The sequence below is a fragment of the Strongylocentrotus purpuratus genome, unplaced genomic scaffold, assembly GCF_000002235.5.
Source record: "Strongylocentrotus purpuratus isolate Spur 01 unplaced genomic scaffold, Spur_5.0 spur5_scaffold_6, whole genome shotgun sequence".
Taxonomy (NCBI): Eukaryota; Metazoa; Echinodermata; class Echinoidea; order Camarodonta; family Strongylocentrotidae; genus Strongylocentrotus; species Strongylocentrotus purpuratus.
The window spans coordinates 44,012,846-44,027,793 of record NW_022145612.1 but is presented as its reverse complement, the minus strand read 5'-3'; the positions used below and the strand labels follow the sequence as shown (position 1 = coordinate 44,027,793).

At 35.7% G+C, this 14,948-nt stretch overlaps 1 long non-coding RNA gene across 1 annotated transcript in view; it reads left to right on the top strand.

The window, feature by feature from the left end:
- Window positions 1-14,948, top strand: part of LOC105440448 — a 43,819-nt gene that overhangs the window by 13,523 nt on the left and 15,348 nt on the right. The window contains exons 2-3 of the long non-coding RNA XR_971646.2: window positions 6,348-6,650; window positions 14,770-14,866. This is a non-coding gene — a long non-coding RNA (uncharacterized LOC105440448). The remainder of the gene's footprint in view (window positions 1-6,347; window positions 6,651-14,769; window positions 14,867-14,948) is intronic.

Here is a 14,948-nt window from a genome sequence, read left to right as displayed (position 1 = left end):
AACTAATCGTTTTCCAACCCAAAACACTTGTGGCTCAAGTAGATGAAGATGACAGAAAGGCAAGCCTTGCAAACTAAAGAAGATAATTCAGCAAGATGAAACTAAATGGATGTCAAGACTATAGAATTTCCTGCCCACACTCCTCCTACCTCCAGACCATGATAATAATGATGACTTGGATGCACATCTTTCCAATTACCCTGTCATGGCTCAAATGAAATCCTAGCAAAATTTTCAGCGGATCAGAAAAAGATGTTTTTTTGAGGGAGGGAGAGACAACGGGAGAGAGAGAGAGAGTTGGGAGACAGGGATTTGAGGTTAGTAAATGAGAACCATTTTTCTTGCACCTGGAGGAGTTGAAACCACTGACACTAAACAGACGTGGCAGTAATGTTTCTGACTCTGTTCCCTTTAAAGAGAAGGTTGAGTTCTGGGAAGAGGTGAAAAATAATTTGTGAGCATTACTCATTCTTATTATGCAAGTGTGGAAGAACATCAGTTAAGACATGTTCCCTGAAAAGCATGTCTCTTCAAATGCCTTCATATTCTAAATATGCATGTAACATCGTAAAAATCGGGGGGCCGGCTTTTTACGCCACGTGTTCGTGTAGTCCCATATACATCTTTCTGTGCAAGTGTTTGTAACTTTACCAAGGCTTGGCCAAATTTCTTATCATTTTGATGATTCCAGAACCTTGCAATACACACAAATTCTTATATGCTAGATGATCAACCTTTTCTGGTCGGTTCCACACCGTTTCTTTCACAATGCAATCGCATGACCAGAACTCAACTTCATCTTTAAAGAAAAATGAAATCGTTAGGCGAGTTTGATGAGGCCATACTGCATTTAAGTGATATTTTTTTGCGACATATCATGGATTGGAAAGACACCAGATAAAAATGAATTATGAAATAAAAAGAAAGAACAGGATCCTGCATTAATTTCTATCATTCTAGTCAGGTCTGTAATGCTCACATTCAAGACATTTGGAAATATTTGTATGCATTTCCTATTTCTTTTGAGGTTGTGTCCCCCTAATAGGACATTATTTCTTTGCAATTTGTGCGCCCTTCTTCACTCCATATTTCCAGACAATATTAAGTGGCACTTCTAGAGCAAAAGTCTGTCTGCATCCTGATATTCCATGGGTAGCCTACTGTTTCCTCTATTTTTAGTCCATGATGATGGGAGATGGTGTTTTGAAATGAAAATGAAAGAAAATTCCCCTTTTTATGAAATTCTCTTTCTCCTTACTTAGGAAATATTCCACTTTCTGAGTACCATCTTCATTTTTTACCAGGCAGAAGTTTGTCAAAAACAAGAGCCCTCGATCATGCAAAAATATTTCTTTGCTATTGTTTTAAATCTATCCAAAAATTAAGTTTGATGTGTAATTATTATCATGTGATCTCCAGATTCCAGTCCCAGTATCATAAAAAACACATTCATGTAAGCTTTTTTAGGGGCTAAGAATACCAGGGGAATCTAAAAAGTATATTTCTAAGAATGAAATTGATACCACTGAAATCACATGGACTCATTTCTCAGTGCAGTGCTTCCATAGTTTTGAGGCTCAATCTGTAGTCGGCCTTTAAGACAGGCTACGAGATGGTTTCGTACATCATAAATTGTACTTGCTGTCTGCAAAACAATCAAAAAGCCTGATTTTAATTAACTAATCAATTTATCTCAAAATAGTAACAATATTACATGCAGTCATAACCTATGCCTGTTTTAATCAATTTGGGAAGGGCAAGCTCCGACTGGTAATAATGTGAGCAGGAACGCATTGGGGTCAAATAAAATGAGGCACTGCCTGGAAGCTACCCTAAGTATGTGGTTGGTGTGGCGCCTGAATGTCGGGCAGTCATCCAGTCAAACGTTTCTCCAATCTCAGTCTCAGGGACCCAGGTGACAGAGGCTCTCTAGTAATGTATTGTAATCCAAATTTTCTGTTTCAAAGGGCATGTTCACACACCAGAAACATTGGGACGGCCAAATCGATGCTTGCACATGGAGCAGCTCTTTCACACTTGACTCTAACCATCCATGATGGAGAGAAAAGTTGAGGGGGTGATTGTTTGAGTTCAGGGATCGTGCGACAGATATGCATCATGTTACAGTATGTAAGTACCTAGATGTGGGAAGGAACATATGAACTTGTGATCTGTCAAAGTCCTCTTGGAAAGATGTTCTCTAGAATCTTTTGTAATAATGCCTGCACATTTATCAAGATCAGGGTAGGGTCAAATGATAGAAGGTGGATTCATACAAACTTGTGTATATCTCATCAATAAAAGCTAGTCTATCTCAGCTCCTTTTTTTTAGCATAGAGAAATTATAGATTGAATTATACAAATTATTGTCATTTTAAGGTCACAAGGCCTCTATAAGTCCTCTAAAAGTTTAAAACTAAGAGGAAATCCCCATTTATTTACTTCAGTTGAGGCCCTGTACTTTGCCCTGTATTTTATTTATTAACAGCAGCCTAGTGTGACTAAAAAAACAACAACAATATTTCAATGCATGAAGCTGACATGATTATTGTAAAGTTTGAAACTTGTTGAAAATCTAACTTTAACTACCTTATTTTAAAATTGTAGATGATAACCTTGGACAAATGTCATGATCATGTAAGCTACATAGGCCTATACATTAGGTCCAGCTTGATATGGAGAACAAATTATTGCCGATCCAGCCATAATTTATGTAAATGTCCACTCTTTAGTCCGGATCTAACTGGTTGACTGGCTCATATGGGTGCCGAGCATTTGACCAGTGCTTATGTCTTCTTTCCTCTACACCCCCCCCTCCCCCCCCCCACTCTAGGAACGGAGGGACTGCATTCATGTTCCCGAAATCTCTGGTAAAGGGGAACTTTTCGTACAACAAACTCCGACTCGTATTTCACAAGAAATCAGCCTGTATTGACTTTACACACCGGACTTAGGCGGGTGCTTTCAAAGGGAGGGAACATGCATACGTGTACCCTAAATAACACTGAGTGGGGGGGGGGGGGGGGGGGGGGGGGGGGGCAGGCCTCTTCAACTAATCTCACCATCTTCATCACCCCCCCTACTCATCATTCCTGTTGGTTACCTCATCTTGACGCCCAAGTGTGGAGCAATCGAGGAGATAAACGTTTCTCCAATCTCTACCACCGAGACCCAGGTGACGGAGAGGCTAATGGGTACATTATTACCAGCCATGTGCATCTTATTTAATACCAGAATGATAAAGAGAAAAGGGAAAGTAACAGTTTGAGAGTGGAGGAGAAAGAAATAAGAAGACAAGAGGATGTGAGGGAAAAGGATAGGAGGGAAGGGGGTAATTCCATGTGTGTTTTAATCATACATTATGGCCTATAGAGGAGAGGAAGGATACAATGGGAGGGAAGGGGCAAGGGTTGAGGGAGTACTGTCGGGGTAAATTTTAACTTTTTTACTGGATGTTGTAGCAGTTTCACTTAATTTCAGTGCACAATAAAGTTTGTATGATATTAAGACTTATGAAACTCTTATCTACTTAGCTGAGTCTTTTAAAGGGTTTTTTACTATTAGAAATGACATTGAGGCTACATTCAAGATAAAGAGGCCTCAATTGTATCTAAAAAGCAAAGATATAGGCCCTACCTTTTTGTTGTGTTTCCTTAAAACTGATTGTACTTTTCCATGATCAGTTAGATTTTTACATTTTAAAATTTGATCTTAATATAGTATTAGATTACTCCTAAGAAATAATTGACAACGGACTACCAAGGGGAATGCTCATAAATATGTATGACCATGCACGCCTTTACTTCCTTACATTGAATATATGTATTGTAATTCTCAGAATTTTTTTCTCTCCCTTCCCTTTCTCTCTTTCCGGCTTTGTATCACATATCATTCTTTGAATACTACATAATCTTCTGTTACCAACGGTACAATATCCGAGAATGAAAGAAGCTCTTGCTTCTCAGCATCTGGGACTTCCCCATTCTCCATCTTTCCACTTACCACAGTCGTAAACAATGAAATATCATGATGAAAATAAGAGCATTATACCCTCCTTTTATATCACCGGATCATGCAGATACATGGCATTCAATTGTATGGGTATTAGGTAGAGAGAAGTTACCTTTATTTCCTTGATGAATTCATTGCACAAAGAAATGTAGAAAAGAAATGCATCAGAGATAGGAGATACATTGTATGGCCTCAAAGCACAGCTTGATGTTATATACTTTAACAGTACATACAACAATACTGTAAAATACTAGCATACTAGCATTATAATGTAATTCAAAATACCAATGGTATGAATAGATTGGAAATTATAGAAAAGACAATTAAATGTTTATGATGAACATAAAAAAGAACAGAAGATAATGACCTGGCGTTTCTACAAAAGACTATTCTAGTCTCCCCTCATAGCAGAATCGAACCAGAATTGAGTCTTATTTCAAAATATTCAAAAAGAGTCTTTTTTGACAGATGTCATTTCTCCTCTCCGTTTTTCTGACTTCATGTTATCTTCTGTTATCTTATTTTTGCTGCCCAATCAATCTTACCATATTAACTATACATATTTCAATATTGACTAATCAATTGTAACTGCATTATATGTTTTAAATATGTAATGAGTCTTTTAATTGTACACATGACCAATTCAGCCATTGGGCTGCGACTCATGTTTTTAATAAACCTTGAATTGAATTGAATTGTACATAAAATCTTCACATTACCAGTATTTGAGCAAACTGATGGTACTTTCCTTCTATTCATTAATCAAACATGTTTCTAACATCATAATGATGGATACATTATCTTGTATTATCAGCTATCAAATCCTACATTGTACACTTATTGCTGGTGTAGACAAAAAATCAATTGAGTGGCTAATGACAATCAAAGTCAGTTTCACTTTCATTGGATAAGTTATATTCATTAAATATTCAGGAAGCAGTAAATCACAAATTAGATATAAACAAAACCATTTTCTATAGCAGCATTGGTAATGAGAACTTGACAAGATCTCTTTTTATCTATCACTTGGAAGCTATTGAACTACTCGATGAAGGAAATCTTGAAATGATTATGACCAGTTTGTATCTTTAATGTACTATATAATTGGTTTGTAATTTCAAGAGGCATCAGTAATTAGTCATTTTGATAAACAAAGAAAATTCCATCTTTATTAAGCAAATAAAATGTGGGTGTGTGAGAGAAAGAAAGAGAGAGAGAGATAGAGAGAGAGAGAGAGAGAGAGGGGAAGAGGGAGAGAGAAAGAGATAGAAGTAAGAAGAGAGGGAGAAAGCAAGAGGAGAGACAATGAGAGGAGACCAGGGAAATGATGACCAAAAAGTGTCAGAAAAAAAAGAGAAAAGCAATAAATAAAGAAGAGATAGAGAGAAGATAGAAGAGAGATTGAAAAGAGAGAGAGAGAGAGAGAGTGTGATAGAAGTAAGAAGAGAGGGAGAAAGCAAGAGGAGAGACAATGAGAGGAGACCAGGGAAATGATGACTAAAAAGTGTCAGAAAAAAAGAAGAGAAAAGCTAGAAATAAAGAGGAGGGAGAAAGGAGATAAAGGAGAGAGAGAGAGAGAGAGAGAGAGAGAGAGAGAAAGAGAGAGAGAGAGGGGGAGGCATAACTACTGAGCTGACAAACTTCAGCATTGAGAGCAAATGGAGTCGGAATGGGAAAGGACTGCAATTGCAATTCCAACAAATTATTAAATTGAGCTTTTATGTCGAATATGGCTCCTCTCGGGGTACAGTCCTCATCAGGAAAGCCAAACCGGTTGTCTTGGTTCAATGACCAACATGTTCGCATCTGTGACATTTTCAGAAGTTCATGACATTTGAAAGGATTTTTGTTAAGAGCATAGGACGACTTTCACAGAGAAACATTGGCATCTTTTACTGCATTTGAATATCATCATACTTACTCCAGTACAGTTGTTAGGTCGATCAAATTTATATTTATTCATATCTATTCATCCAGGTATGGAATATAGACAACTGTCTACTACCCAAAGAAAAGGAGAAATATCTCCAGAGAGGTGAACGTAGGTCATTCCAATAAATGCAAATATTGGTTGATCAGCTTGAAGTTTTGTGCAAAATTAGAATCAACACATTTAGTGTTTTTCATTCTCTTTACTCGTCCAATCTATAACTCAACATATTATGATATCTCATAATTGTTATGATTTATTTAAAAAATTAATTTCAATTTTTCAAAAAATACTGGTATAGAAATGTCTCTAGCCTTTTGTGCTTTGACAAGTAATGATATCGTGCTTGAACATGATATTTTCTTAATCCCTCTTTTTTTTCCTCCTCTCTATTCTGGTATTGCAGTCACATGAGATGGGTAACCTATCGGGGGAGTAGAGAAGACAATAGAATCATGGAATACACACGTCCTGCTTCCATCTCATCTCATCTCTCCCCGTCTCCTCTCCTCTCCTCCCATCCCACCCCAACCGTCAACGACACGACGACGCAGCATCGTTGAATTCCCCAGCAGCCCATCGCTATGATATCAGTCTTTGCAGTCCATCTTCTCTCTCCCGCCAGCCAGCTGTGAAGTGCGTTGAGTTATGTTGTCTAGACTCCCTGGCACCATCGGGCCGCTAACCGCCAGCTCCCAGGACTCAAAAGGTGAACTACTTTTCAATCCTTGCTATCACTGCCACCTCTCTAATTGGAATTCTTTCTTGTATTCTCTCATCTCTCATCCGTTTTTTTCAAGTGGCGCTGTTCATATACGAGTAAAACATCCTGCCTGGATTTGCAGTGAACTGCGGTTGGGTGTGTTGTTAGGTGTTAGCCATAATCCTCTCTGATGAGCAATTTGTTTAAATGACATGAATGTTGTTTAAGATAAAGCATTCGTTTTTATTATTTGCTTCTTTTTACATTTGTTAAATATTTCTTTTATAACCATTATTTTCTATGGTATAAAATTCTCGATCAGAAATATAATAGGCAATGGTTTGTCAGCTTTACTAGAGATATTTGCAAAGATAAAGATAATATTTCTGACCTACATGTCAAGATATGTAAACATCTTTGTGACAGAAATATGACAAAATCATATGCCATTGTCTAAATATAAATGCAAATATTGAATCTTGTTGTTTTTATTGTATGACACCATTTTTTTAACTTTTCATATACTTAAAGGATATGCAATTGTCATTCTGATGTCAAATTAATACCTTCAAAACCTTAAAGATAATAACTGATGAGACAAAAGGTTAAACAAAAAGGGGGGGGGGGGGCAGGTGGGAGATACACTGGTGAGATTAGGCACTTCCGATACAAATTAACGGTGGCAATGTCTGGCTGGTGATTGATTATGTTTTATTTGCCATTATAATTAATGTGTTTGCTTTAAAGGAACTTGGTAAAATTGTTCAGATGAGAGAAAATGGTGCTAAGGTAGTGACGTCAATGCTAGATGTATAATTCAAGATAATCTGAAAGTTTGAGTAAAAACGGACCATTATTAATGATAAAAATTGGGAAAAACAGATCTTATTGCTTCCTTAATTCTCCCAACTGTATTATTATACTTTAATTAAATTTTAAGTGAATGTAAATCATCACAAAGCAAAGAATTGGCTTTATATACCATTCCAAAGATTTAAGTGTAACAATATTTTTTAAAGCGAAAAATAATTAGGAAAATTCAAAAATTGGTTGGGAGAATTTACTGTTAGAGGGTGTCGCACAGTGACGCCTTCAAAGAAAACCATAAATATCCTTGTGGTTTGAAAATGTTTACAGGATTTTTTGCATGTAAGAGGCTTAGTACAGAAGGAATATAATATGTAACATTTCATACAAAAATTACAAAGTTTTTTCATCAGCCTTCAACAATGTTACTGAGTCACTTTAATGATGTACAGGTAAAGTAGTATATTCAGTATTGTCCATATGGCATGCTTGTTGATCAGAGTCATATTGGTAAAAAACTAATGTTCCTTGATTTTTTAGAATCTGGGTAAAATTCATAGTGGTAAAATAATAGTATTCCTTGATATTCTAATTTGGCAGAAGGCATAGTGGTAAAACAGTACTATTGCTTGAGTAATTTTCTTATAACTATACCTTTTAACTGCAAGCCTATATTAGTTTTCTTTTTGTTTAATTGTTTATTTTCCCTCTTTGGGGTGGGGGCATATGTATGATTGTCAATATTCAGACAGGATTATCTGTTCTTTAATATTTAAGGTTTAATATTAGTTTTAGGGAGGATAGAACATTCATGTAATCTCATGATATTTTATCTTTGGAATACCTGTTTTGGTTCAAGAAATAACATATTTATAGTGTTGCTTATTTTAATTTTTATCGGTAGCACTAATGAATACCAATTTTCATATTCTTCTCCTACAACTTGGGCCCTCAGTGGGCCATATATCTGGCCCTTATATATCGTGGACCCTCTTGGGTATTGGGGTCTCTTATATTTTTAAGCCCTCCCATATTGTGAGGCCTCCATAGCCATGGGCCCTCCTGTATCTTAGGTGACCCTATGTTACGGGCATTCCTGATATGGAATGGGGCTATGCATGGGCCCATTTTCGTGTATATATTGGGCCCTCCTATGTTATAGCCCTTCCATTATTTAAGTACTGCTATAACTTTGATTTGATTTTGATTTTCTTTCATTTTCTTCTGCCTTCATGTAAGTGCACAGTTTTTTGATAGCAATAATATACAGTACAGTAAGTATTTTTCTGACAATGAATCATAAATAAGCAAATATATTATTATTATTTTATTTGGCAGAAAACACATGATATCAAAGTACAGAGTTGAAAATAAACAATTAATAGCAAATCACACACAAAAAAGGAACACTGGGTGCACCCAGCTGTGCTGCCAGGCATTGGGCAAAGTTAACCAAATAACTATAGTCCGCAGACCGCCCTCACCTATATCCAACCAGATGCAACCAGCATTGCAGATTTATGTGACAAAGACAATATAAGAGAAACATGTATGTACCACAATTAAAATGCACCAAGACAAAAACTTCAAATTTCTCCAGGGCTGCATCACACGCCGGAGACTCATGACCACACCAGCAGAAAAAAGTGGCACAATATGATTATGAGGGGAAATTTTGTATCCGTAGTGTGATTCAACCCTAGAAAATCATATAGACCTATACATACATTAAACATAATACATGTATTAAAAAACATGCAAAATGTGACATTACAACAGAGATAATATTGCACAGATAAAGTAAATGCATATACGTGTAATTGAAGGATAATTGCACGAAAGTTGAAAGAACCAACTCAGTCGAGGTTAAAATCACTGAATAGTGAATATACATGTAGAGAAATAAGGTGATAAAGGTCATTCAATAATCTATTTACCAAGTGAAGAGTAAATTATTAAGTTCAGTTGACTTTGTATCACTTATATATGGTTTTTATTCTAAAAAGTGGTGTTAAATGGTGAATACCTATATTTTACTTATTAGATATCTACTGATTTTGCTCGGGAAGATTAGAAGTAAACCATTTTGTTCCAACACCCATTGTTTTGTTTTTTGTGGAGAAATAAAGTTGCTTTAATGAAATCAAGTTCATTTGTTATCAACAAAATTTGGACTTTGGCATCATATTAGCTATTCTGCTCTAGAGCCACTCAAATGTAAGAATAAACTTTTGCCATTATATGCTTTTGTTTATGACCTTAAACATATTAAAAGGAACCTGTCAAAAACCATAAATTTCATCCCCATTTTTGTAATTGCCTAATTTGCAGTAATTTTGAGTAGGACACTTAAATGTATCTTCAAATGAATTTACATCATTTCATTATTCCAAATTAAATAAGTAGGTGAACATCAAAGAAAATTGGCTTGATGATGTAATTCTTTCAAGGTAACGATGATGCAATTTTGATTTAGATATTGAGAAAATGTACTTTTGGCCTTTCTTTGACTTAATGATGGCACATTCTAAAAGCAAAACTTGTCTGGTGGCTACATGAAAATGATGAAATGGATTGGAAAATAATTTAGTGGTGCCAGTCTTCTGTGGTAGAATTTTATATCTTCCTTTCTTGTTTCAAGCATGGAGGCCTCAACTTCACATCACAAGACCACTTAATCAAGTACATATCAGTTGATAACAAGGGGAAATGATTTTCACTTGTTTTGCCATCATCGAGTAAATGCCGCACGGGAGAATATCCGAAGCCATTGCTCGCCAAGACTCCACGCCAATTAGCCAGTCTCTGAGAAAATATTCAATTTGTTTGAATAATTCTGAAACAAACTCAAGGAATCCGAAATGTTAATCGGAAATATTGCTCTCTTGGGGAGAGACTGACTGTCGTGGCTCTCTAGGCCTGTCTTCACTATCTTGAGATTGCCAAATATCCAGCTATTTGAACTATCCCGATCGAAACTATCCAGCTAAGTAGCAAATTAGCTGGATAGTTGGTCAGGATAATATCCCAAGATATCTCGGTCTAGTTTGCAAAATATCCCACTATTTCCGAACTAGCGGGATAGTTTGCGACCGTCTTCATTAGACCGAAGTACGGAGTCAAATATCCCGATCCCATCATGCACAACGATTTCCGGTTTTCCGTGTTTACTAGTTGTACTAGCACGCTGAGCGGTATAGATCGCATGTGCGCCGGAAATCGTTGTGCATGGTGGGATCGGGATATTTGACTCCATACTTCGGTCTAATGAAGACGGTCTCAAACTATCCCGCTAGTTGGGAAACAGTGGGATATTTTGCAAACTAGACCGAGATATCTTGGGATACTATCCCGACCAACTATCCAGCTAATTTGCTACTTCGGTCTAATGAGGATGCAAATTAGCTGGATAGTTTCGATCGGGATAGTTCAAATAGCTGGATATTTGGCAATCTCGAGATAGTGAAGACGGGCCTTCTGTGTCTTTTTGTTGTGGAGGGTTTGGGATCGGGGTTTACTCAGTTTGCCTTGGGGCGAATATGAGTGTGACGGGGGTGAGTGGAATGGAAGATATAGGAATTAAGATGAAGAAGAAGAAAAAGGTTACATTATTGATGACTCTTTGACTACAACATAAATCAATCTTTAATTAATTGTGTTTGCAGATCTATGAATAAGAGGAGTTGTGTGAAGAATGGAAATATCTATACCCATGAGATCCCGCTCACCGGTCCATTAAAGCAGATTGTTTGAGCAATTTCATACATGTACACTTTAATAACGTTCTGAAGTACAGTTGAGAAATCTGCTTTCCAAACTGAAGCGGGACATATTCCCAATCATAGTTTGTGAATGAGTAATGTGAGAGATTATAATTTTTCTGCCTAATCCCTGCTCTGTTGAAGCTGGGAATTAAAAATAGATCTGCATTTTGCCTTTGTCGGCTAAGATCTTTGGGAATGGTTTGGCCTGATGAACCACGGCATTGACGTATTGTGTTCGTATCTGCGACTAACTTTGACAAATTTTGTGAGATCTGCAGGAAATCTCATTAAATGAAAACTGATGTCATAAATCGTAGAGATATGTCATCATCAGCCTAATTTGAATCATTTCAACCGCAAAAATATAAATAGAAGATATCGTTCTTTTGTTAATTTTGATTCTCACAATTCTTTCCCTGTCCTTCGAATGTACCTTTGTAATTGTAACGTGTGTGTTTCCTAATTGCTAGTGGGTGTCAGCTGAACTTCTTTTCATGTGCAGTGAACTCCTTCATATATCAGTCTGACTGATTTTAATAACCCTCCTTACCAATAAAAAGGAAATTTAATTCAGCAATCCTTTATAAGGCCTTTTCATTTCCACTTCTATTTCATCACTCGTTCATTACTCAAGTTTTGACTTCTACATTTAATTTGTACTAATTGGATAACAAATGAAAATATTACACAATTGTGAAAGAATGTTAGTTTTATGAGCTTAGCATTAATTGCTTCGGTACATTATTTCTTAGATGTTGAAATCCACAGAAAATTGAGATCAATGTTTGCATGTATAGTTAGATGAAAAGTGAAATCGATCAATGAGAAGGAATCTTGATGTGCAAGATTGGGCTAAAATTAAAAAATATATTTTGCATTGTAAAACTCAAATCTTGCCATTATTCAAGCATCTAGACTGGACTGCATTTCTGATGAAGCAAAATGATTTATAATACTCAGTTTTGATGATGTGTAGATAAAAATTGACATTAAATAAATTCACAATTTGTGCATGATCTGACAATTCATTTTGTTGTCGGAGGGGATTACGTGGACATGCATATGTTGACTCTAAATGTTCAAAAATGAGTTTGATGTTGAAGGGAAGGTATTACTTGGAGTACTCTTACCTGTTACAAACTAAAGGCAGAAAACAGAGAAGAGGAAATAGTCACTTTGTCACAGAAAATGCCTGCAGAGCACACTAATTAGTGATAATTATACTAGCATTTTTCGAATTTTCCACCAGTAAAATATAAAATATCTAGTACTTGAAAAATCAGCTTCAATCTAATTGCTGCATGTCATTTTTTGAGTGAATATTGTAAAACAAAACATTCAGATGATAAGACAGAAATAAGGCGAAAATACTTAAAAGCTTCAAGGCCATCTAAACTATCTTATTTCTATCATCTCTCTCTTGTAACAAAGTGGATGTACTCGTAAATCAATATTCATGATGTAGCCCATCATTCTTTTATTTCCTTGTAGATGACACTATCTCCTGTCTTGATTTTCATAACTCATTTAATTTTTTTGGGATCATACTTCGCATAATTTGATTGATTTTTCTGTACATTATCCTTTGACCTTTTAGTTATGTTGGGAGTTTGATATCTGGGGGGTGTTTCACAGAGATCCTAAGTCTAACTTAAAGGACAAGTCCACTCCAAAAATAACCTACTTTCAATAGAAGCAGAAAAATCAGACAAACCAATCAAAAAAAGTTTGAGCAAAATCGGATAACTAATAAGAAAGTTGTGATTCTTTGAAAAAGTATGTAAAACTATGGAACAATGAAAAGCACAAGACAAATTGAGAACCCACTCATCAGTCTGTGACGTCATGTACTCACTGTCCACTAATTATTTTCTTTATATTGATAATATAAATTTCCTATTTTCCCCCTAAGAATCTTATTTCTTCACATCAGCATCCAAGTTAGATTGATCATAGTAATATCTTTTGTGTGGATGCACTAATATAGTTAAATAGTTTTCCAGTTAAATCATGAAAAATGTGAATTTTGATAAACTATTTAGATAAAAGTCAATAATTATGAATATAAAATATTCAGAAAATAGTATCAATTCTTCAAAGTTCATAACAGATTTGTGAAATTTCATGCACGCAACATGATACAAATCATATAACCTGGGCAAAGGTATGGGGGAATCAAGTTTTGGGGGACAAAAAGGGAATTTAAAGGGATTAAACTGTGTAAAGCAATTGATAAATAGTGAGGACATGACGTCACAAACTGATAACCAAGTTGGCAATTTGTGTAGTGATTTTCATTGTTCCACAGTTTTACATACTTTTTCAAAAATCCATAACTTTCTTATTAGTTATCCAATCTTGCTCAAACTTTTTTTGATTGGTTTGTCTGATTTTTCTGCTTCTATTGAGAGTAACTTATTTTTGGAGTGGACTTGTACTTAAATGCTAAGTTGGACTTAACAATTATGGAAAGCCGTTAGCATCTTAGACAACATTTTGTTCAAGTTATTTTAAAAGGCATAAAATGTTGATTCAAATCATTCATATTTTCTTTAATCAAGGAGATTTAATGTTCTTGATGTGGAATTTATGAAAAGTCTAAAATACTTTGATTTTTGCTTTTGAATATATTTTATTTGAAGGCTACAAATGGCTCTCCATAATGTTAAAGTCCAACTTATAGCTAAGTTTGACTAAAGATCATTGTGAAACACCCCCCCCCCCCAGGTATACCCTAGTCAGTCTGGTTCAATGATAGGTGCCCATCAATCTCGTAGAGGTGATTTTTCTTCTTCTCTCCCTTCCCTCTCCTTCTACCCATTAAACATCTGGTAGATGCGTCTTTTCTAATGTGCCTAGTTGTGCACATGAGCGTACATTGCTCTCAAATGATATGTTCTCTGGAGAAGTTGTACTGGATTAGTGGTGTATGTTGAAGATGGAATTGTATCGTTGAGAGTTCAAATCTGAAATCATGGGTGTGGTATCTAAATCTAAGGGATTTTTTTTTCAGGGGGGGGGGGGGAGCATTTCTACCCACCACTAACTCACTGAAAAGGTGGTTAGATGTAACAGGGATTGAGTTGGATATTACATCTCAGTCACAGTATTACAACTGTGACATTATGTACATATATGTGAAATTTGGTTTGTGAGACGGATGCGAAGGGGATTTTATAACAAAAGTGGAGAATGGTGCTTTGTAATTGCAAATGGAGATGGGACATCTACAATGTCAGAAAATGGATTGTGTGAAATTTTAATACCAAGAAGTATTCAGAACAAAAATGCTTATTCTTGATTACTTATTTGGGTGTTTAAACTGAGTTTATGTTGATTGATTGATTGATAAAATGTATCATAAATAAACAAATATTTTCAAGTCATAAAATTGTCACTTCAGAAATAGGTTATTTACTTAAATATTTCTTGGGATTTTTCATTGTTTTGTCCTTTACCAACACTTGAACAAATATTTTTTTAAAAGCATACAGCAGTTTCTTTGTCATCATAAATTTGAAGACTCATTTTAATGTTCTCTTTCATGTTTGAAGGTGGGTAAAAGTTTGATGACCCTGTATGCTGAAATCGGCAGGCATCTCACCACACCAAGATGTCTTCAACCTGCAGGAGTCAATGAACTTTATGAAGGTATGTCTCAAAGGGGGGATTCCAGCCTCTTGTTAAGATGTGAGGAGGCACATAACACATGTTTCTCTCATTAGTTCTATCT